This window comes from Pongo pygmaeus, chromosome 19 (genome assembly GCF_028885625.2).
Source record: "Pongo pygmaeus isolate AG05252 chromosome 19, NHGRI_mPonPyg2-v2.0_pri, whole genome shotgun sequence".
NCBI classification, from domain to species: domain Eukaryota; kingdom Metazoa; phylum Chordata; class Mammalia; order Primates; family Hominidae; genus Pongo; species Pongo pygmaeus.
The window spans coordinates 83798527-83822489 of NC_072392.2; the positions used below are offsets into that span (position 1 = coordinate 83798527).

Below are 23963 nucleotides of genomic sequence, written 5' to 3' on the forward strand. Positions count from 1 at the left end.
TTATAAAGACATTCATCTCATTATGGGGGACCTACCCTCATGACCTCATCTAGATCTAATTACCTCCCAAAGGCCACCTCCGAATACCATCACATTGGGGATTAGGGATTCAACACATGAATTTGGGAGGGGACACAAACATTCATCGTATAGCAGTGTGCATATGAATTTTCTCAGATCCTTGTCAATAACTCTGGTCCACAGGTGGGGAACCATTGCTTTATTGCAAATGACTTAATTTAAGGGAAGGATCTCAGCTCAAAACTCTCTTTCCATCTGGATTTCCACCAATACATACGAGGATTAAGGGAAAATAACATATACTTCTACTCGTTGTGGATTATTCAGAAACTGTTCTTTGAATGCCTGGCTTAGCAGAATGTGTTAAGTAAAGTGAGTTTGACTGGTGGGTAGATTGAAGGGGGCAGGAGGAGGGGAGGGAGAAAAAGAGGTGACTTTGGAGCATGGCATGTACTCTGAGGGAGGGTGGACAAGGGCAGGCACTGCAATTGGCCATCTGGTGTAAGAAGAGTGCAGCAAAAAGACACAGGGTTTCTGAAGGTTGGCGAAGGGCCAGAGGAGGTGGGCAGGAGCTGGGCACAGGAAGGCTTGCTGGGAGGGATCAGATGTAACATAAACAGGAATGTGGAGGATGTTTCTGAGGGATGGGCCTTTATGCAGCCAAACGTTTTTGCACAGGCTTTTTAGGGGAATGAGTATATTTTGGTTTCAAGAATAAGAATGAGGGCTGGGCGCAGCGGCTCATGCCTGTAATCCCAGCACTCTGGGAGCCAGAGGCGGGCAGACCACGAGGTCAGGAGATCGAGACCAGCCTGGCCAACATGGTGAAAACCCATCTCTACGAAAAATATAAAAATTAGCCAGGCGTGGTGGTACGCACCTGTAGTCCCAGCTACTTGGGAGGCTGAGGCAGGAGAATCGCTTGAACCCAGGAGACGGAGGTTGCAGTAAGCCGAGATTGTGCCACTGTACTCTAGCCTGGCAACAGAGCAAGACTCCATAAAAAAAAAAAAAAAAAAAAAAAGAATAGGAATGAAAGAAATAGTAGTAAAAGATGATGCCAAAAAAAATGCTGTAGTACAGGTGAGAAAATGCACCGCCTTCTAAGAAATTCCATTTTTATTGGGGTTAAAGTATCATGTGTTGCCATAGCAACTGCCAAGAAAAATCCATTTTAAGAAAGGTGCTCTGCTGCAGAGCTCGTGTACTTTGATTCTGAAGTATAAAGTGAAAATGTAAAAATAACTGCAATTTTCTTAACAATCTTAAAAATATTCATTTCCCCCCTTTCTTCAATATCATTTCCTCTTCAGGTTCTTTATTCTAACTGGCATCCTCTCAAACTAAGCATTCAGCACAATAGGAGTCCTCCGTTCCCTGTTCATAGGAACCGTTGCACCACAAGGGAGTTAAGCCTGCTGCTTAACAGGCCTGGGACTCCAAGGCAAGGGGGTGGCTGGTGCAGAAAGCAGTTGCCGACCTCTGTTGCTTGAAGGGTGGCATGAACTACTTTCTGGAAAGGGTTATATTTTCAGGACCATTTTCTGATCCTGTGGAGAAAAAGGTGGCTTTAGCGTGAGTGAATGGTTCAAACCTAGTACTTTAATTAGGTTTAGATGCTCTAAATCCAGCTTCAGGTAGTTCAAAAGATTCTCTGACACCAAAAAGTAAACAAAGGTCTGGTAAGTCTACCTCTAAGGATTCACACACAGAGAAAACATAGAAAATGGATAACATAGTCAAAGACCAGAAAATAACTAATAAACTGTCTGAATTTGTTCATGAATCAAAGACTTAAATTCTGAATAAGATTAAGGTTGTCATTGGGGCCGTACCATGGCAGCAAAGACTCAGAAGAGGAGCTCAGACAGTGATCCATCCTAAAGCACGAATTACTGTGGAAGCCGGGCCAATAGTGATTGGCAAAGGGAACCTGATAGAAGAACAGGCCCTTATCATAAATGCTTCCTCGGATAATATCACTCCTGACACTGGAGATCCAGAACCAAAACCTATGATCATTGGCACCAATAATGTGTTTGAAGTTGGCTGTCATTCCCAAGCCATGAATATGGGAGATAATAATGTCATTGAATTAAAAGCGTATGTAGGCAGAAATGTAATATTGACAAGTGGCTGTCTCACTGGCGCTTGTTGCAACCTAAACACTTTTGAAGTCATCCCTGAGAATACGGTGATCTATGGTGCAGACTGCCTTCATTGGGTGCAGGCTGAGCGACCGCAGCCTTAGACACTACAGCCGGATTTCTTGATGAAAATCTTGCCAAATTACCACCACCTAAAGAAGACTATGAAAGGAAGCTCAACTCCAGTAAAGAACTAAGAACAGTACATGACATGAAGATAACATTTTGTCTTTGACTGCTGTCTTTTGAATGGGCCAGTGTTTATGTACTCTTAGCAGCTCACAGAATAATACATGTTGACTTTATTTTGTAAAATTGGGTTGAGAGGAAAGTAATGGATTTTCATTGTAACTGTCCTTTATAATTCATATAAAATGTATTATTTTCCTATATCCTTGCTTCTTTTCTGATAATTTACAGATTTAGCTTTTCTTTTGTTATATAAACTGCTAGCCACAAATTTTAGTTATGTAAAAGACTACCCATTACAAGAAAGGACATATTGTTATGTATTTATATTCTAGCATAGGCTAAACTGAATAAAAATACTGGTAACATGAAAAAAAAAAGATTGAGGTTGTGATGTAAAATAAACACATGTGAATATTAAAATTTTGGACAGTATTTTGCATATAAGCAGTACCCTTTACTTCCTGATGGAGATGGAAAAGCTGAAACCATATTACAGAGCTCCTATTAATAAATGTGGCCTTGGGAGGTACTCATTTAGAATTTCACAAGACACATGTAGCACTGATTTTATTCAGCAGCATCCATTCCAGCATTTACTCCAGCATTTTCACCAGTTTTCTGGTAACTGGAATCTACCCGTCTCCCATTCTCTGTCCCACCCAAGGGTCAGGAGTAGAGTATGTGACAGGACCCTAAGGCAATCATCACATCGCATTATCTGGAGCCATAACTATTGAGGGCCTGGGAACATGATCCAAGTCCAGGTAACCAGAGTCACTGACAGTCAAAGCATGCAGACTCTCTCATCCACTGGACTTTCCCCATCGACGTCATTCTGGAATTGTGACAACCACCTTTCTATCATGGAGTAAGAAGTGAACTGAGGGTTTTGGCAATCCAGGGGAAGAATTGAGAAGTGGAGAAAAATAAACTAAGCCCTTTTATCAATCTGTACCTAAAGTTAGCCCTGTCTTTGGATTTTTCAGTTTGGGTTAGATTTTCTGTCACTTGCAACCCAAACGGTCTGAATTGAAACAACATAGAATATGCAAAATATTCACTTACATTTATGTGTGTCGCATCTGTTAGACCAGGGGTCAACAAACTTCAGCCTGCAGACCAAATTTGGGACACTGCTTGTTTTTGTAAATAAAGTTTTACTGGAACACAGCCATGCTCATTTGTTTACTTATTGTCTGTGATTGCTTTCTCATGACAATGGCAGTATTGAGTAGTCTTGACAGAGACCTTATAGCTCACAAAGCCCTGAAACATTTGTTATCTGGCCCTTTATAGAAAGTTGGCTGACCCCTGTGACTAGACTGAGCTCCACTAGGTAGGGACTGTGTTCGTTTTGCTGACCGCTACGGCCTCAGCATTTAGCATGGTGCCTGGCATATGGTAGCAACTCAATACAATAAATATTTGCTGATGAATGAATGAATCACACAGACCTTACAACCTTTGGTGTTAAGTCAGTCTTTGTCTCAAAATGACAAAGTCTTCAGAATGTCTAGAGTAAACTCATCACACATGCTTTCCCTAAAGACAAAGAGAAGATTCTGTCATCTCAGTATTGCAGTTCTTAATCAGCACAGTGGCTATTAATAAGTAGGCTGGCTTCAAAGCTGAGAAAGTCGGAGGCAAACACCAGGGCCTACGGGGCTGCTGAGATCAAAGAGGATCTTAGAGATTCACCCCGAGGGAGGGGAGTTGGTTTCATCACGCTCTTTCCTCCTCTGTGCTTCTCCGGTTTACTCATTATCAGACTTTTTATATATGGTTGAGATAATCAATGACTCATGCCTCTTTTCCTCTAAAACCAAATGCCAGCTCCTTTCTTGCTAGAATATATAATTTTGGTCTCATTTCTAATGTTTTTCTTCTTAATAATAACATTCCTAATATTTTTTCTTTCCTTAGGTTGATATATACTATGAATACTCCATTTTTTTAAAGAAGAGCTGGTACAGGTCCTAAAGCAGTTTGAGCAGTACAGCAATTCTATAGGCATGGCATGAGAAAGGCTGAATGTGGAAAGTCTGGACAGGTACATGTTGAAGAATGTGAATATTTGGAGGACCAAGTTTAAACAAGTTGGAAGGAAGCACCTTCTCTATGTTGCAAGGTACATCCCTGAAAGCGTTTGGAGAAAACCTGGGGGAGGGATAGGGTGTTTTTCACTTCTGTTTACAATGTCTGACTTTCCTCTCAGAAAGAGGGTGACTAGGCCTTTTTGGTTGGGGCTAGACTTCCTAAAAAAGGTAGTTTTCATCAACAAAGGACCAAAACCCCAACCAAAGGGTAGGTGGAGAAAGACTCTTGAGGTTTATAACTGACTTTGTTAATAAAAGACCCATGAAAACCTACAGAATAAGGCTGATACTCAGGGAGGCTGATGGGGGTTTTGGAGTCTCCCTGATATTTACAATTTATACCTAGAAGTAAGGTTGGAGCACTGGGCACATAGCAAATGCTTAGTAAATATTGTTTTAATGAGTAAAAGGCTGAACAAAGTTGTTGTTGAATAGGTAGGTGGCACCTTGAAATTATGGAAGGTAGTAAAGGTTATGTCAACAAATTTAGATTGAATGTAGTAAAAAATTTCCAATTTCATCCATGTCCCTACAAAGGACATGAACTCATCATTTTTTATGGCTGCATAGTAAAAAATAGAAAAAGCAAAGAAAACCCCACATTATGAACACCTTATATGTGCCAGATACTGTATTAAGCAATTGATGCATAATCTTTTACATACTGTAATGATTCTATTTAATTCTTACATACGATTTGGAAGACAGACATTATCTACTTATTCCATAGAGAAGGAAACAGGTTCACAGTGCGTAACTACTAGAACCATGATTGAAACCTGACATCTAACCCTGTACTGTGCCCATTTATTACTGGGAGGTGGAGAAGGGAAGAGGATTGATCTGGAAATATTGTGATGAAATCTCAGGAGAGGAGATTTTGGGATTCAGGGGGGCAGCTGGGAGCTGCTGGAGTGATCTAGGAAAGTGAGGAACTCCTAGTCTGATCTGAGGTGATGGCTATGGGAAGGTCATAAAATAGAAGCTGATTAATTACCTGTCTCATAGAATAGAAGCAAGAGATGAGTTATATGAGAATATATGCTTCAGCCATGTGCCTAGAAGAAGGGTGATGTTCCCGCAGAGACAAGGCAATGGGTACAGTACAGGGAGTTGGTCTGGGTGTGGGTAGGACACAAGGTATGTTTGGGGGTTTGCATTTACTTAGTTTGAGGAGCAGAGGAGACATTCATAAGGAAATATGCGAGTAGAGCTCAGGAGAAAAGCAGGACTAGAGGCCCAAGAATCACAGGCCAGAAGAAGAAGCTGTAGCCCCAGGAATGGAAGAGCTCTCTGAAGGAGAAAGGGGAGAACAGGAATGTCCCAGGAGCCAAGGCTCATCTATAAGGGACTTCCACATTTAGGATGTAGGAGAAGGAAGCAGAAGCAGGGAATGACCAGAAATGGCCCCAGAGACGAGATGAAAGTTAGGAGAGCAGGGAGCAAGGCTTTAGGTTTCACAAGGGAAGGAGGGAAACTAGGTGTTAGGTGCTGCCAAGATCAAGGAAAATAAGCAAGAAGACCAGGCCATTTCAGTTGCAGTGAGCCAAGATCAGGCCACTGCACTCCAGCCTGGGTGACAGAGCGAGACTCTGTCTCAAAAAAAAAAAAAAAAAAAAAAGACCAGGCCATTTCTATCCCCTGCCTTGACTATCACCACCGCATAGGAAATAGAATGGTCTAGATAGCAGATTAATCACGAGGGATTTTGGTAAGCAACAGTGCTACAAATAAGGGGAGTTTAAGAAGAAATTAATTTGTTGATAAACATGTAGTTTCCTATTTTAAAGCAAAACTTAAAAGATCCACATCTAACCTTCAGTTAAATATCATTCAAAATATCTGATTTAGACAGAGTTCTGACTTGGTTTGAGGGCATTTTTCAAAAGAGGCAAGCTACGACTGTTCTTTCTTTTCTGCATATTTAAACACTTGACAATTATAAATAAGCTAAACCTCTCCCTCAAAGTACCAATTATCTCCTCATGTTTGAGAAGGCGTGTCTTGCCAGATACGGTATTCTATACAAAACACAAAATAGGAAGACAAAGGCAGCCGTTGTCCCACCGGTGCACCCCGGATTTACTTAGGCAGCTTGAATGAACACCAACGAGGATTTTGTGCATGCATCTCCCACCTTCCAGCTAAACGGAACTGAGACCCCACAACCTCACAGCAGAACATTTCTTAACACCACCGTAAACACTGACTCCATTCAGGAGTTGTTCACCTTTACACAGCAGAGAGAAAAGAATTTTTTGTTCAATTAAAACTTAGGGAGTGTGACGTCATCAAAATACTTCCTTTAGGCTTTCTGAAAGAAAAAAGCTTATACTTTTTACACGAGGAGTAAAAAGGAGCTTCAGAAATACATAACTGATATATAACAGGCCAGGAAGGGAACAGGAGACATCAGTAACTCCTATGTGGGATAATGGAGGCCTTCACAGAGGTGATGAGATTTGACTGGGACATTGAAGAATGAGTAGGAACTTTCAAGATGGATGAGAGGAAGAAAAAACTGCTAGCCGAGGAAAGGGCAGGAAGCATAGAGGTGACTGTGTGTGGCTTAGGGACTGTCACAGGGTAGAGTATGGCTGGACGTCATGGGGTGGGCAGGGGATAAGTGAGATAGGTGGAGACAAGGTGGTTAGGACTTTGAAGCTTATGCCAAGGTACCTGGGCCTTATTCTGAAGACAATGGAAAAACTAACTCAAGGTTTCTGATTAGAGACTAATATACCTTGATTTCTCCTTCCTTCCTTCCTTCCTTCCTTCTTTCCTTCCCTCCCTCCCTCCTTCCTTCCTTTCTCTTTTTCTTTCCTTTTTTCTTTTTTCTTTTCTTTTTCTTCCTTCCTTCCTCCCTCCCTCCTTCTTTCTCTTTTCTCCCTTTCTTCCTTTCTCTTTCTTTCTTTTTTCTTTTTCTCTCTTTCTCGTTCCTTCCTCCCTCCCTTCCTTCCTCCCTCCCTCCCTCCCTCCCTTCCTTTCTCCCTCCCACCCTCCCTCCTTCCTTCTTTCTTTCTCTCTCTCTCCTTCCTTCCTTCCTTCTTCCCTTCTTCCTTTCTTCTCTTTTTTTCTTCTCGTTTCTTTTTCAGACAGGTTCTCATTCTGTTGCCCAGGTTGGACAGCAGTGATGCAACCACAGCTCACTACAGCCTCCATCTTCTGGTCTTAGGTGATCCTCCCACCTCAACCTCCCAAGTAGCTGGGACTACAGGCGTGTACCACCATGCCCTGCTAATTTTTGTATTTTTTTTGTAGAAACAAGGTTTTTGCCATGTTGCCCAGCCCAGGCTGGGCAATCCACCCACTTGAGGTGAGCTCAAGCAATCCACCCGCTTTGGCTTCCCAAAGTGCCGCCTGGCCATACCTTGATTTCTGTTACAGGAAGAGAAACCTAATGTCACCATCCTGCTTCTAGTTTTTTCTTCTCCAACTGATTCTCCACACTGTTGCATGTTTCTCTAAAATGCAGATCTGATCATCTCACCCCAACCCCACTCCCATATAAAAACACTTCTGTGATTTCTTTCATCTGTAGATTAAAGACAACCTCCTTTGCATGGATCATTTAAGAACCTTCTCATATGATCTTAGACTAATTTTCCAGGACCTTGTGCTCCAGTAATGACTTGGCATTTTCCCCAAAAGTCCCATGTCATGTTGTAACTCATGACTTTGCACATGCTGTTCTGTGCTCCTCTGCACCCTTCCTTCCGCTAGAGAACTGGCTAGAGAACCACTCTCCATTCTCACATAGGACCTTCTCCACGACACCCTCCCTCAGCCTTCTAGTCACGGTAACCAATCCCTCCACTAAAATGCCTTGGTATTATGTTCATCTAACAGGTATTGATTGACACTTACGAAGTGTTTTCTATGTATTAGGCACCATATTGTACTCTTTTGCATATATTATATTTCATTTAATCTTCTACGAATGCTATATGGTACTTTTATGGCTGTTTACGTAAGAAGAAATAGGCTTATCCATAGTCACACAGCTACTTGGTACCTGAGTTGGGACCTGTACAAGGTCTTCCTTACCCAAGAGCCTCTGCTTGTACTTCATTATCAGATACTATTATAACTATTGATTTGCACACTGCTTTCTCCTATTAGACTGTGGGTTCCCTGAGAGTAAGTTCTACTTTGAACCGGAGATCAATGTTATTTCAAAAGTATATAAGATTAAATAATTATTCTTTTGAAGTTTGAGACCATTACATCGACTGTTTTTGCCAATGTAAAGACATTTTTGCTAACCTATTATGTAGGCTGGAGTTTGCATGAAGCAGAACATATCCAACCACGTAGACCTGGGCTCACTTAATCGGCATTTCATCTGCTCTAGGTGAGATGGAGAAACGGCAGCCAGTTAGTAGTTCACTTACCATCTTTCAAGAGAGATTGACATCTATATTTTTTTTACACAGCAGATAAACTGGTAATGAATATATATATATATATGTGTGTGTGTGTGTGTATATATATGTGTGTATATATATATATTTATTTATTAAAAAATTTTTTTTGAGATAGGGTCTCACTCTGTCACCCAGGCTAGGGTGCAGTGATGCAATCATGGCTCACTGCAGCCTCAACTTCATGGGCTCAGGTGATCCTCCCACCTCGGCCTCCTGAGTAGCTGGGACCACAGTTGGGCACCACCAAGCCTGACTAAGTTCTTATTTTTTGTAGAGACTGGGTTTTGCCATGTTGCCCAGCCTGGTGGTAATGAATATTAACTTGGCTTGGTCCACTTAGACATACATGAAAGTACAATTTCTGTTAGAAACACTTACATAAGAATATGAAAAAGATAAGTACACTGTTACTGACTTAGACAAAACCAATGCAACCTTAAGAAACAGTACTGGGAGAGCAATAGTTATGTTAGATTGAGCAAGAGGCTGCATCTTCTAATCTTTTTTTCATGATTATTTTCACTAGTGTGCTCTTTCAGGAATGTCTCTGTGCATTCTTTATAAAACTGTTGCCCAGATCTTTTTTTAAATCACATCAAACCAAAAAAGGTCAAATAAAGAGCAGGAAGATTTTGTTCTTTCCGTTGAAGGCATTTCTTTAATATTAAAAATGTACTGAAATGTAGAAATCATATTCTGATGATGTCTGAAAAGAATTCATGGTAAAGAGTAAAAAGACAAAGAAAAAAGCTCTCAACAATCACTGGTGGCTGAGGGCCGCGGGATCCTCATTGGGCCAGCTTTTTTCTTTACTTTAAACGGCAGAAAAAATTCACGATTTAAAATTAGAAAAAAAAAATCCTAAACGTGCGTGGATATTATGATGAATGCCACTCTTCATGTTTATTGGCCCACATGGTAAAACACATTATGGTGAAAATTCCAACTTCATTTATAAGTGAAAACAAACAGAAAGGGCATCTTTTCTTATTCAAATAGAGTTCCAGAGGGTGTGTTTTTGCTTTATTTCCAACCATAAGAGGCTCCTATCTGAAGGATCTTTCTGTGTAGCCTGAGTGCCCAAGTTGGCAACTTAGGTCTCTATAGCAATTCAATTTCATTCCCTCTCTTTATCTTGCACATGTATTTAAAACTGATGTTGGCAGCAGAAAGGCTGAGATTTTAGGGATAAGGATACTATTTTATCTTGTATGATGTTAACTTTTTTCATCCAGCTTTGAGAAAACTCTTTTTTTCTCCTTCATTTTGATGAGCTGAATTAATCTTACTTCTTTATGTCCTTAGGAAGCTTTAAAATACTAAGACAGGTGAAACCAAGTCCCTGTACTAAAGGTGGCTTATGTGATCTTTGTCATATCCAGTAATTTTCTGTGATCTTTGTCATATCCAGTAATCTTGGAAATAAAAGGGTTGTTGTATTGTAAACTTAGGTTAATATATACTTTAAATGTCCCTTACGGCAAAGTAGATGTTTGATGGAATGAGAACTTTCAGAAGACTTGTCTGAGATTTTTTTTATTTAGTCTACACATGATATAGCTCAACTTAGTTTGTGGATCACATATGGCAACCATAAGAAGTCTGAGAGAAAAAGGGGGGTGGCCAGTAGAAGGTAGGAGCTCGCTATATTTCTTAAACTATTCTGAGCCAATTGGATGGTGGAGACTGGTGGGTAGTTAGGTGAGAAAGTGCTAGGATGGTGGAGCTGCCTAGGAAACCCAGCCCGCAACCCAGCACAGAACTAGACATCTGCATTTTATGCCAGCTTCCTCCTTTGCCTCCCTGATCAATGCTGAATGTCTAAGAGTTGACCAGAAGTAGCCTCTGTTCTGTGCAGAACACAAAGGAAGAATCAAACCCTGTCTTCAAGGAAGTAACAGTTTTGGGGGGAAGCAAAATTAACCTATAAACATTATACAAGGCCGAGGCGGGCAGATCACGAGGTCAGGAGATCGGGACCATCTTGGCTAACACAGTGAAACCCCGTTTCTACCAAAAATACAAAAACTTAGCCAGGTGTGGTGGCGGGCGCCTGTAGTCCCAGCTACTCGGCAGGCTGAGGCAGGGGAATGGCCTGAACCTGAGAGGCGGAGCTTGCAGTGAGCCGAGATCGTGCCACTGCACTCCAGCCTGGGCGACAGAGCAAGACTCTGTCTCAAAAAAAATAAATAAATAAAAAATAAAATAAACATTATACATCCAGCTACAGGGAAACTCAGTATAAGTAAAATAGACATTTGGGGAAAGAAGAAGATCTTTGGCCATGGCATTGCTTTGGAAGGTCGGTGGGAGGTGAGTCTTGAGCCGTGCTCCCAAAGCTGAGTAGCAGCTGGACAGGCAGAAGTTTGGCAAAAGGAAATTCCAGGTGAAGGAAAAACCATGAGCCAAGGCGAAAATGAGTGTGGCTGGTGTGAGAGCTGAGCACCCACACTTGGCTGAGGGCTTGACGGGAGATGCTGGGGAATGCTTAGAAATAATATTGGACAGTCCATTAATTAAGTTTTAAGAGAACTTAAAAGTCTGGCAGAGAGATCCAATAAGTGAGTGCGAGGCAGTTGTTTTTCTGAGCAGGGGAATAACATGATGACAATGGTATTTTAGGAAGATTGCCCAGATGTGACGCAGCTAGGAAGAGACCATTTTGTCCAAATCCAAGGTGATTAAGAGTCAAAGATGTCCATGGGGAGAACGGAGAAGATGAATAGAACTAAAGTGACATTTTGGAGGTAGAAATAACATGACTTGGTGATGAAATAGTTATAAGATGTGATTGATGCAGCAGGTAGAGCCCAAGACAATGAATGCCAAGGTTTCCAGCATTCCTTGTCCTCTCAATCCTGATAACACCATCAAGGACTCAGTGTCCCCACTGAACTATCTCTGATACCTTTGGTTTCCTGGTTTCCACTTGTCTTAGTCAGCTCAGGCTGCTATAACAAAACACTGTAGATTGGGTGGCTTAAACAACAAACATTTATTCCTCATAGTTCTAGAGGCTGGGAAATCCAAGATCAGGGTACCAGCATGGTCTGGTTTAGGTGAGGGCTCTCCTCCTGACTTTCAGATGGCTGCCTCCTTACTGTATCCTCACATGGCAGAGAGAGTGCAATATTTCTCTTATGTCTCTTTTTGTAAGGGCATTAATCTCACCATGAAGGCCCTACTCTCATGACCTAATTACCTTCCAAAGGCCCCATCTCCAATACCATCACACTGGTGCTTAGAGCTTCAACATTTTGGCAGGGTGAGAGGCATTAACATTCAGCCCATAACACCATTTCAATTTTAACGCCTTTTATTTCAACAGCATAGATTTTTTTCACCCCCACTTTGCTGTGTCACTGGCCTCCTTTCCATTGGCAAGCCTAGCCCTACACCAAACTGCTGAGACAATGCAGGTCAGGACAGGAGGTACATTAAGAGCCTTAGTCCATCAGCTGGAGACAACTGAATTCTTCTTGCTATTGCAGACCCAGTATCAGGGGCTTCAGGACCAACTCAAGGGTGTGCTTCATTAACCCAGTTCATATGCATGGGCTTCTGCCATTCCCTCCTGCCTACTGCTCTAGGTCTCTGCTAGAATTAGAGCACAGGGCAGATGAAAGACGAGCCTAGGATACTGCGCGAGGTTCTGTGGAACAGAACTTTCTCTTTTCTTCTGATATGAGCCTGGAAACATAGGCTCAGGAACTGATAGCAGGTATCTTGCAACCATGAAAAGGACAATTTGTGGAGAATGGAGTCAACAATAAGGGAACAGAGTTAAAAAATGGAGAGAGAATAATTGGCTTTTGGTCACATAATTTGAGCTATTGGATTAAGCCTCCCCTGAAGCCAATGCTACTTCTCAGTTTACATGAAGCAACATATTCTTCTTATTGGTTAAACCATTTGTTCTTCAACCAGTTATTTCTAATAAATTATTTGAATGGGGCTGAGATTCCCTGCCAAGGACCTAGACTTTGTACCCTATGAGCTGGCCCCAGCAGTCCCCCAGCAAGGTAGTAAGGGCCACTCGATTTAAACTCTGCCACACCCTACTGGCTGGACTGGATTGCTTTGGGTACTGACACCTGCCCCAGCTCCCAAACCAACTTCCACATCTCCAAATACCTTGCCTACCTCACTGTTCATCTGCATTTCAGCTCTGATCATTCAAAACTTGCCTACTTTCTGAATTAATGAGTTAGTTTCCTCGTGTAGTCTCTTGGTGACTTAACCTACAATTTATACACAAAATCTTATGTTGCCAGGTTTTTTGGGCCAAACTCAAACTCTGGGAGCTCCCTGACACCTGCATGCTTTATTCCCAGGCTACCTTCTGTTGCTACAGAAAGTAAACAACAATAATAAAACACACACATGCTATTTCAATAGAGTCATCTACAAATTCATGCTATTTAACCTCAATGGACCTTCTCCATTGCTGGTCAACCTTTAACTGGTCTCTGTTTTACATAGTGTAGGGGTCTTTTTCATACAATGTCTACCTCATGGGACACCCACATACTTAGTAGCCAACATTACTGACAATCTGCTGATGACTGACCCTGGTGTAATCTAGGGTTCGTTAGTCCTTTGTGCTGGGTGAAGCCTTTGGTAATACTTAGGGAGCACCAGAGAAAATAACTTTACACAAAGACAAAGAGTTTAGTTATTTGCTGTATGTCTTAATTGGTGCAAGCCATTAAAGTAGGAATTTCAGAGAACAAGGTATAAATCAATAAAATAAGTAAATGAAAGTGATTAAAGGACAGAGCCACTTTAAAGCAAGTGTTGCTCAATTTCCTGAAAACATAACCAAATTGCTTTACAAAAGAAATCATAATGGTTTGCTTTTAATTTTTCCTAAAGAGCACTAATAACAAATAATGGAAAGTTCAATTGATAATTAAAGAAAAAAAACACTTCACTTTTGAGCATTCACAAGTGAGGCAGTATTCTTTTCAAATTATTATACTCTGGCAAGGCATACTCAAGGTACTTGGTTCCTTTGTACTCTTTCCCTCTGTATTTCAGGTTTTACATGAATGAAACACAATAAGTAATTCCTTCTCTTTGGATTCTTCAGGATATTATTTAAACACTGGCATCTGGTCTAAGAGAAACTTAATGCTAAGTCAGAGGAGTATTTGAAAAATAGTTTACATCTGGTTTTGTACTACCCATCCCTGGAAGTATGCAGGGAGGGTGGAGGAAATGAGCACATTGCTGGCTCTCTGGGCTGTGGTGCTGGTGGGGCTGGGTCTTTTGGTGTAATGCATACCACAGCATTCCCTTTTATAAAGTGAGGGATTAGTGCCACCTTCTTTGTAGCAATGTCGTGACCTCTATAATGCTTCTTAAATTGAGGACAATGATGGACCCACCAAGCCTTAACACATGATTTAAATCTGATCTGACAGTACTTAAACCCAGAACTCCAGAGGGCTAATGGTTGAACAAGCTTGGGAGAATGTCCAGGGAACCAAATGTAGAAGCCCAATGAATTACAGAGGAATCACAACTCCAGGGCAATGGAGGGGGGAGTAAAATGACGTATTCTGAGTTGGTATCTTTTATAGGATTGACTAAAACTGTGGTCCCACTATAATGTGCTAGAAAGCAAAAAAATATATATTATTTTTACTCATACATCTATAATTTAAGGAGAATATGAGTTTTAACAACTTTTGTACCTTACACACAAAACTTATTGAGAGGAATCTCTCATAGAGGCTAAAAATTAGAAGCAATAATATTTTAGGGTGGTCATTAATTTTAGGTACAGGTATATAGTATTTTAAATTTCTCACATTTAGACAAACTTAGAAACCTGATTAAAATCAGTTTGTGATATTTGTATACTGAGGACAAACGTAACTTGTAGAACCATGAAGAGCAAAACACTCAATAATGAGTCACAGCAGGACCCATGGAAACTCACCTAGCAGTGACGTCTGACCTGCAGCAGCCACTGTGCTCAGAGGGAGGCTGATGACTGCGCCACTCCCTTGTGCACTTTTTTTTTTTTTGAGACTGAGTCTTGCTGTGTCATCCAGGATGGAGTGCAGTGGCGCGGTCTCCACTCACTGCAACCTCGACCTCCCAGGTTCAAGTGATTCTCCTGGTTCAGCCTCCCAAGTAGCTGGGATTACAGGTGCCCACCACCATGCCTGGATAATTTTTGTATTTTTAGTAGAGATGGTTTTCGCCATGTTGGCCAGGCTGGTCTCGAACTTCTGACCTCAAGTGATCCACCCACCTCAGCCTCTCAAAGTGCTGGGATTCCAGGCATGAGCCACTGCGCCCGGCCTCCTTGGGCGCTATTCTTAGGGGACCTACCCCATTTCAATAAACTACAAGTTGGTGACAGGGCCAATGTTTATTTTGTTTTTGGCTTGTAAACAATTCACACATCGAAAACATCTCTGCCCTGCTCCTTCACTAATCACCAGGGCCCTCCAGGTATGCCGAGCTGTTCAATATACATGTTAAGCCTTCGGCATTAAGTCAGGAACTTTCTACCCACATCCAAGAGACCTTATTACCCCTGTGACTTGTATTTCTGCATTTTTCTTTTCCTAACTCAGATCCCCCGCCTGGAAGATCTTCTGTTTGTAGTTAAGTACTAAAAGTCTATATAATTCATAACTGCAAGGGCAGAGAAGGCAGAGAAAACTCTAAAACCACCTGCCTGTATGTGGCTTTCGGGAAGCAACATTCCTGTGATCACCCAAGCTGAAAAGGAATAAAAGTGCTCTCTGACAACAGCATCAAGTTAGAAGTACTTTCCCTTCTTTCCTGGGATGGAACGAGAAGTGTTTCCTTTCTTTTTCATGTTTGTTAGAATTTGGATGGTTTCTATTCTCTCAACTCAGTGTTACTGATTGGCTGGAAGAGTTCATTCCACGCTTTTAGCCAAAGTCACTTTTGAACAGGCTGTTTTCGACTGCCAGGCAAGCACCGTACAAAATTGGCAAGAGATGCTTTTCTTTGGTTCCTTTGGCCTCTCCTTTCTCTCTCCATCACTCCACTTACAGAATCTTGCCCTCCCCATCTAATGCCCCATATTGTCACATTTTCTCCCCATTTCCTCCTAGCAAACTTTCTTTTGGTAAAATCTCTAATGTGTGACAATTTCAATGGGCAACTTGCATTAGAAAGCCTCTGATTGTCAAGTCAAGTTCTAGTCTCGCAGTGAATTTTTTTGGCCCCCATCAGTTCAGTTTTCGGCAGGTGAGCAGGGGAAGCATTTTGGGAGAGGGGCAGCTGGCCCTTCTCTCCTCACTGAAATCACACTACCAGTTTGACTTCGCCTGGTGTTAAGATTAATTCTTTTACTACTGCCTATTACTGACTCATTTCTCTTTCCTTTTGAAAATATATTATGACATCGAGCCCCAAATACAAGTATAAAACTAGATTTGGTGGCAAGAAATTCTCTTCTAAGGAATAGTTTCAGATTTTAGAGTCTGATGAGCCAGACTGAGATGCATGTGTTACCACAGGGGTATAAACATAGGGTTGGAGTTTGAAAAAGAGTATGTATAGCCTGGTGATAACAATTTGAGAGTCACCACAATACATGAGACCTGAAGACAATGGGGATAGATGATAACACTGAGGGAGACAGAATGTATAGCTGGGAAAGAAGTAGGGAATAGACACCAGAAAGCAGAGATTATTTACTGTATGGGGAAGGCCAAAAATCAGAAGTCAATAGAAGAGATTGAGAAGCTGCAGTCTAAAAAAGAAGAAAAGGCCGGGCACGGTGGCTCATGCCTGTAATCCCAGCACTTTGGGGGCCGAGGCGGGTGGATCACGAGGTCAGGAGATCGAGACCATCCTGGCTAACACGGTGAAACCCTGTCTCTACTAAAAATACAAAAAATTATCCAGGCGTGGTGGGGGGCACCTGTAGTCCCAGCTACTCAGGAGGCTGAGGGAGGAGAATGGCGTGAACCCGGGAGGCGGAGGTTGCAGTGAGCCGAGATCGCGCCACTGCACTCCAGCCTGGGTGACAGAGCGAGACTCCATCTCAAAAAAAAAAAGGAGAAGAAAACAATAGGATTATGCTGAGGTAAGAAGTCAATGCAAATTAACCTTAGGAATCTCTTCTACTTGGCTATGAGCTCCTTCAGGAAAAAGACTCTCTTATTTATCTTACAGTCGAAGGCTAATGGCTCCTGGCACATAGTAGGTGCTGAATAAATGTTTGCTGAATAAGTGCCTTCTCTTTAAAAATAACCTGTTTGTCCCTTCAGTGGGGCATATGTTCTTTGAGGTTTTTTGTTGTTGTTGTTTTTTAATTGATGCTTAAAAGAGGGTCTGAAACTTCTGTGTTCTGTTATTTTCAAAATATCCTCTAATTATACCCTAATAGTTATATAGGTATCATAGCTAGAATTTCCCAACAGGCAGGATTTCAACTCACTGTTTGGGTCCTGTTACTTTCTGTATATTTTTATAACTCAGTTGTAACTAAAAAAAAACCTCTCATAATTGAAATTCTCAGGAACTTTTCTATTTACTGGCAGTATATTAATATACACAAATGCAAACACATTTATTATTCTTTGTCCCCTATTTAAAAACTGAATAACAACAAGTGTCAACTTTTAAAACCCATCATGCATTCTTTAGGCTTCACCTTAACCCCACCTTCCTCTAGACTTAGAAGCTCCAAAATATCACAGCTTACAAAGAAATAGAGCCTGCAACAATTAACCAACTTAATTTTCACAGATGCTACCATCAATCAATACATATTACATATTAATTTTCACATATGCTACAATCAGTTTTTCATGAGCTTCACTAAAAAGGTCAGTATACACCGAACCAAAAATTTAGCAGTTTTAAGGATTAATGAAAACTAAGTAGATACTACTTCAGAATTATGAATCAGATTGTCAGCCAACTCAGGGTCCAAAACCTTATGGAATGTATTACTCCTGTATTTACTGATCATGCAGTTGAATGCCTGCTTTGTACAAAGCACTGTGGTTGTGGGGGGTGGGGGCGGACCAAGATTAAGCTCAATACAGATAACTGGGGAATCAACTCACACTACAGTCGTTGAAAAAATAACCCATTATTATAAAGAAATGTATCAAAACAACATAATAGATTATATAAAGAATATAAATATATAAATATCCACTATTATTTCTAAAAGGAAATGTATTTCTCAGATGCCTGTTGGGGTTGTTTGGCTGAGAAGGGGGTGGGTAAAACAAATAGTATGCAGCTGGTGGAAAGAGAAGGACTATAAGCAGGTGGCAAAAGGGAAAACAGTAGTCACTGGGGGTCAGGAATCTGAAGGTCATACCACAGGGTGACATCACAGAAAAGAGAGCCCTGACTACACTTTAAGAGCTCCCGAAGGGGAAATTGGGAGGTAGCATCAATAAGGGGAGAAGTACCCCCATATACGGGGAATGCTACATCTCAGAAAAGAGGATCTTGCACTGTGTCTAACGGAGCCCATGATGAGTGTAAGAGAAAAGGGTCAAAAAGTCTCTTTGTGACGATGTAAGGACAAGAAGAATGGTGTTTCCATCCTGCATATGCAAGAGGACTTAGAGGCTTTCTGTCTCTCATTGGTACAAACTCCCTGAACCAACTGGAGATAAACTCTGTTCATCTTCTATGTGGTTGACTGTGGAACAAACAGACATATTATATACACCAACACACAACATATATATGTGTGTGTGTATGTGTGTGTGTGTATGTATATATACAGTATGTATGTATATATATAGTATGTGTGTGTACGTATATTTATAGTACTTGTGTGTGTATGTGTATATATATATTTAGTACATATGTATGTGTGTGTGTGTATTCCTACTATAATATATTCACTGCCCTCAGAGGAGACTTAGTCTAGTGGAAATGACAAAATACGTCCAAAAGTAATTAGAATGAAGGTGATATGTCTGAACTCAACAAAAGGTAGCTATTAGAAATCCTCAGGAAGCAAACTCAGTGAAACTTAGGCATTCTCATTAAAGGTAAGAAAAAAACAAGGACACATACTATCACTGGTACTACTTGATATGGAACTGGAGGCCTCACCTGTGCAATATGACAAACATTAGTAAATAAGGATGAAACATAGGAAGGAAGATACAAACATTATATCTGTTTAGGAATGATACAATTGCCTACTTAGAAAATTTAAGAAATCAACTGAAAGATCATTAGAAGTAATGTTGGTAAGAGCTCTGGTGAGACAACTGTAATACTCCTAAATACCAGAATTATCCATTTAGAAAAAACAAGGGAAATCCATGAAAGGAAAATATACCATAATATATTTGGGAATAAGTTTAATAAGAAATGTACAACACATCCATCCATATTAGGATAGGTTTCAGTTGTAATGAAAAAACTAATGAAATGCAAAGAGATGTAAAGTTCCTGAATGGGAAGACTCAATATTGCAAAGATGTCAATTGTCCTGAGACTAATTCATAAATTCAATACAGTCCCCATAAGACAATCAGTGGGATTAAAAAACAATGAACTCTACAATCTTAGCCCAAGATTCATGTGAAGGAGAAAATGCTTAAGAATAACTAAGACAATTCTTTAAAAAGATGATGAGAGGAGTCTTCTCTTTATAGATGATATTTACTACACATTAGTACTCTTCAGAAAGGTTTTACTTGTGATACCAGATTGAATCCTCACAACAAATTCATAAGGTACCACTATTAAACCATTTTCAAGATAGGGAAACTGACGTAAATCAAGCAAGTAACTTGCTTAAGGTTCCATAGCAAGTAAGTGGAAGTGGCAGAGCTGGGATCTGAAGCCAGGCACTGTGGCTCTGGAGCTCATGCTCTTAAGTACCATCATAGATGGCTCATATTGGCACAGGAAATTGATAAATGGGAAAGAAGAGAAAGTCCTAGATTCACACACATATCAAAAATTTGATTTTTGAAAATGATGGCATTTCCAAAAAATGGGAGAAATATATCTCAGTCAATACATGGTATTAGTATTAATAACTAGCTATTTGGAAAGGAAACTAGTAAGATTCCTGTATTAGTTTTCTATCATTGCTGTAACAAATTACCCAAAGTTAGCAGCTTAAAACAACACAGATTTATTCCCTCACAGTTTTGTAGGTCGGAAGTTTGAGGGAGCTCAGCTGGATCCTCAGCTCTGGGTATCACAAGGTCAAAATCAAGGTGTCAGCTGGCCTGGGCTCTTATCTGGAGGCTCTGGGGGAGAATTCACTTCTAAGCTCATTTGGGTTGTTGGCAGAATTCACTTCCTTGGCACTACAGGGCTGAAGTTCCCATTTTCTGGCTGGCTGTGAGCTGGGCGTCCCTCTTATCTCCTTGCGACTGCTATTCCTCATCATGTTGTCCTCTCCCTCTTTAAAGTGGCAATGGCGCAATGGCTCTTAGGCTTCAAATCTCTCTAGCCTCCCTGCCCTCTTTTCCCACATTTGCCATGTTCTCCTGCCTCCAGCTGCAGAAAGTTCTCAGCCCTTAGTGGTCATGTGTCTGGATTGGCACCACTTGGATAATCTGGGATCATCTCCCTTTTTTAAGGTTACTGATTAGTAACCTTGATTATATCTGCAAAATCTCTTGCAATGCAATGTGCATAGTCACAGATGCCAGGGACTGGAGTATGGACCTCCTTCAGGGGCCATTCTGTCTACTCCAATCCTTCTCCCACATAATATATCCCACATAACATAATAAATTTGAGGTAGATTAAAGAGTTAAATGTATGAAATGAAATTCTCGAAAGTATAAGAAAATAAAAGAGAATATATTTCATAATCTAGGTTAGAGAGTACCTTCCTAAGCAAGCTTGGAAACCATAGGGAAAAAGATAGAAGATAATCTTCTCAAAAAATTAAAATATTGAATAAAAAATTAAAAGATAAGCAATTCTGAATTCTGAGAAAGTATCTGCAACTTATATAATTAACATACAGACTATGTAAAAAATAAACTTTTTTTTTTTTGGAGCTGGAGTGTCACTCCATCACCTAGGCTGGAGTACAGTGCCGCAATCTTGGCTTACTGCAACCTCAGCCTCCTGGGTTCAAGCCATTCTCCTGCCTCAGTCTCCCGAGTAGCTGGGATTACAGGTGTGTGCCACCAAGCCCAGCTAATTTTTATATTTTTAGTAGAGACAGGGTTTCACCATGTTAGCCAGGCTGGTCTCCTGACCTCAGGAAATCTGCTCACCTCAGCCTCCCAAAGTGCTGGGATTACAGATGTGAGCCACTGTGCTCGGGCAAAAAATAAACTTCTATAGATCAAATTAGAAAAACAAATCAATAGAAACAATTAGCAATAAATGTGATCAAGCAATTCATGGAAATGCAAATGCTTTCCACTCTTAGTAATGAATGTTTAGATAATCCATTCCCAGGTCTGTTTCAAAATGTTAGGCAAGGCAGGGAAGAATTACGGGGTCAAGATCCTGGAGATGACATAAAGCAGGAGAATTTGTAAAGCTGGCATGTGGGGACATTTTTACATGGTGGCCTTTGCCAATTCTAGAGTTGTTGGTGAGAGGCTGAGAAGCTGTACAAATCTTTCTTTTAACAGTTTCACGCAAAAAAAATCCAAAGAGACAAAAATTGCAGTCCAGGGCTCACTAAGGGGAGTGTCTGATAAAATCCCTATACTTTGGGTGGATTCCAAAGGGCTACACTCTAGGAGTAGGAGTGAATTGGAAATAAACCAGCTCTCTCCAGAACTGAAGTTTAGCTTCAAGTCATCTCAATCTCTGAAAATAAATTAAGGCTATTCAAGATTACAAGTGCCACTACCCGTTTATCTAGAAACAAATGTAAGTTCTCTGGAGGAAATTAACATCATCCTAGGTCTTAAAATTGTTTCTACAAATTTTCATATAAAATATCTGGCACTTAATCAAAAATAGCCAGACTCACAAGAAGCAAGACAACATGCCAAGAGAAACAAAAGACAATGAAACAAGATCCTTGTGAGCTCCAGATCATGGTTACGAGACTTAGACTTTACAAGAACCAAGACATAGGTCCAACAGAATAAGAAAAATGATTGTGAATTTTGATATAGAATAAGTAATTTAAAAAGAACTAAGTAGAAAGTCTAGCTCTGGAAAATATAATAAGCAAAATTAAGAATGAGTTTAACAGTAGGTTAGACACAGCTAAGGAGAGAATTAGTGAGCTAGAGACTGGGTAAAAATAAAATATCCAGAAAAAATACAGACATAGGAAGCAGGGCTAGAAGGTCTAATATATACATAATTGTATTTCCAGAAGGAAGACAGAGAAATAGAGTTAGGCAGAAGTAAAAGTAGAAAAATCTAAATACCATAACTACTAAAAAAAGTGTATCTATAATTAATTACAAATCTTCCAACAAAGAAAAGTCTAGGCCCAGATGGCTTCATCAGTGGACTCCACCACCTATATTACAGGTGTCCACCACCATGTCCAGCTAATTTTTGTATTTTTATTAGAGATGGGGTTTCACCATATTGGCCAGGCTGGTCTTGAATGCCTGACCTCAAGTAATCCACCCACCTTGGCCTCTCAAAGTGCTGGGATTACAGGTGTGAACCACCATGCTCGGTACCCCAAATATTTTAAAGGAAGAAAGACTATCAACTTGATACAAATTCTTCCAGAAAATAGAGAGAGAATACTTTGTTTTATGAGGCCAGCAAATTTTAACACCAACATCCAATGAGAACATTACAATAAAAGAAAACTATAGGCCAATCTCCCTGAGAAACATAGATGCAAAAATCCTAAACAAAATATTAGTAGACCAAAATCCATCTACAGGTTAAAAAAAAGGGATAACAAATGGGATTAATTCCATGAATGCAATATTATTATATTATTAATATTATTATATCAATAACATTAGAAAATAAACCTGTAAATTTTACTGCATTCACTGAATAAGAAACAAAATTCATATGATTACTTCAAAAGATGGAGAAAAGGCATTTAAGAAAATTCAACATCTACTTGTGATTTTAAAAATGGAAAATGAACTCTTAGTAAGAATAGAAAGAATTCCTTACTGTGATGAAGGGAGTCTATACAAAGTGAATTGTATTTCAGTATGTCAGCAACAAACTGTGAGAAAATGCAATTTTAAAAAATGCCATTTAAGGCCAGGCACGGTGGTTCATGTAGCACTGCACACTCTGGGAAGCCAGAGGCGGGCAGATCACTTGAGGTCAGGAGTTTGAGACCAGTGTGGCCAACATGGTGAAACCCCATCTCTACTAAAAATACAAAAATTAGCCAGGTATGGTGGCATGTGCCTGTAATCCCAGCTACTTGGGAGGCTGAGGCAGGAGAATCGCTTGAGCCCAGGAGGCGGAGGTTTCAGTGAGCCAAGATCATGCCACTGCACTCCAGCCTGGGTGAAAGAGTGAGACTCTGTCTTAAAAGAAACAAACAAAAAAAGAAGCCATTAAAAATAGCATTATAATATGTTAAATAAATAGCAAATCCTACCACCCAGAAGATGTTAAAGATATCTTCACAGAAAATGTAAAACATAACAGAAAAATTAATTGATGTTTAAATAAAGTAGAGGGATATACTATGTTCACAGTAATGACTGGAAGACATTAGAAATTGACAAACCGAGTCTAAAATTTATATAGAAATCAGAAGAACCTACCACTGAAATGTAAACTTCACAAGGGCAAAGATTTTCATTCGGTTTGTTCAGCAATGTATATCCAGGCCATATAGTAAGTGCTCAGTAAATGTTTGGTGAATTGAAGTTTCAAAGTGTCTAAAGAGTTTACAGTAAGAGTTCATGCTGGGCTTCATTCAGTTACCATGGCACATTCTGATGTACCATCTCATTTACCTTCCTGTTTATGAAATCACACAAAGCCTCAAAATCTTATATGCTGAATGGAGCAGTTGGGATCATTCGGTTTAGTTTTTCATTCTTTCTTCAGGGCATTCAGGCAAATAAAATCTTAAGCTGAAGAGTAGAAAAATAAGATAAATTGCTGCTCTGGTTTCAACTGGGGGAGCCTAGCCTGGAGCACCACCCCTTGGATTA

The 23963-nt window shown here is 40.3% G+C and overlaps 1 protein-coding gene and 1 pseudogene across 40 annotated transcripts in view; one reads left to right on the forward strand and one right to left on the reverse strand.

The window, feature by feature from the left end:
• The window catches only part of CEP112 (centrosomal protein 112), a 598860-nt gene that overhangs the window by 18814 nt on the left and 556083 nt on the right, over window positions 1-23963 (reverse strand). The window lies entirely within an intron of this gene.
• On the forward strand, window positions 1054-2418 carry LOC129016822 (dynactin subunit 6-like; annotated as a pseudogene).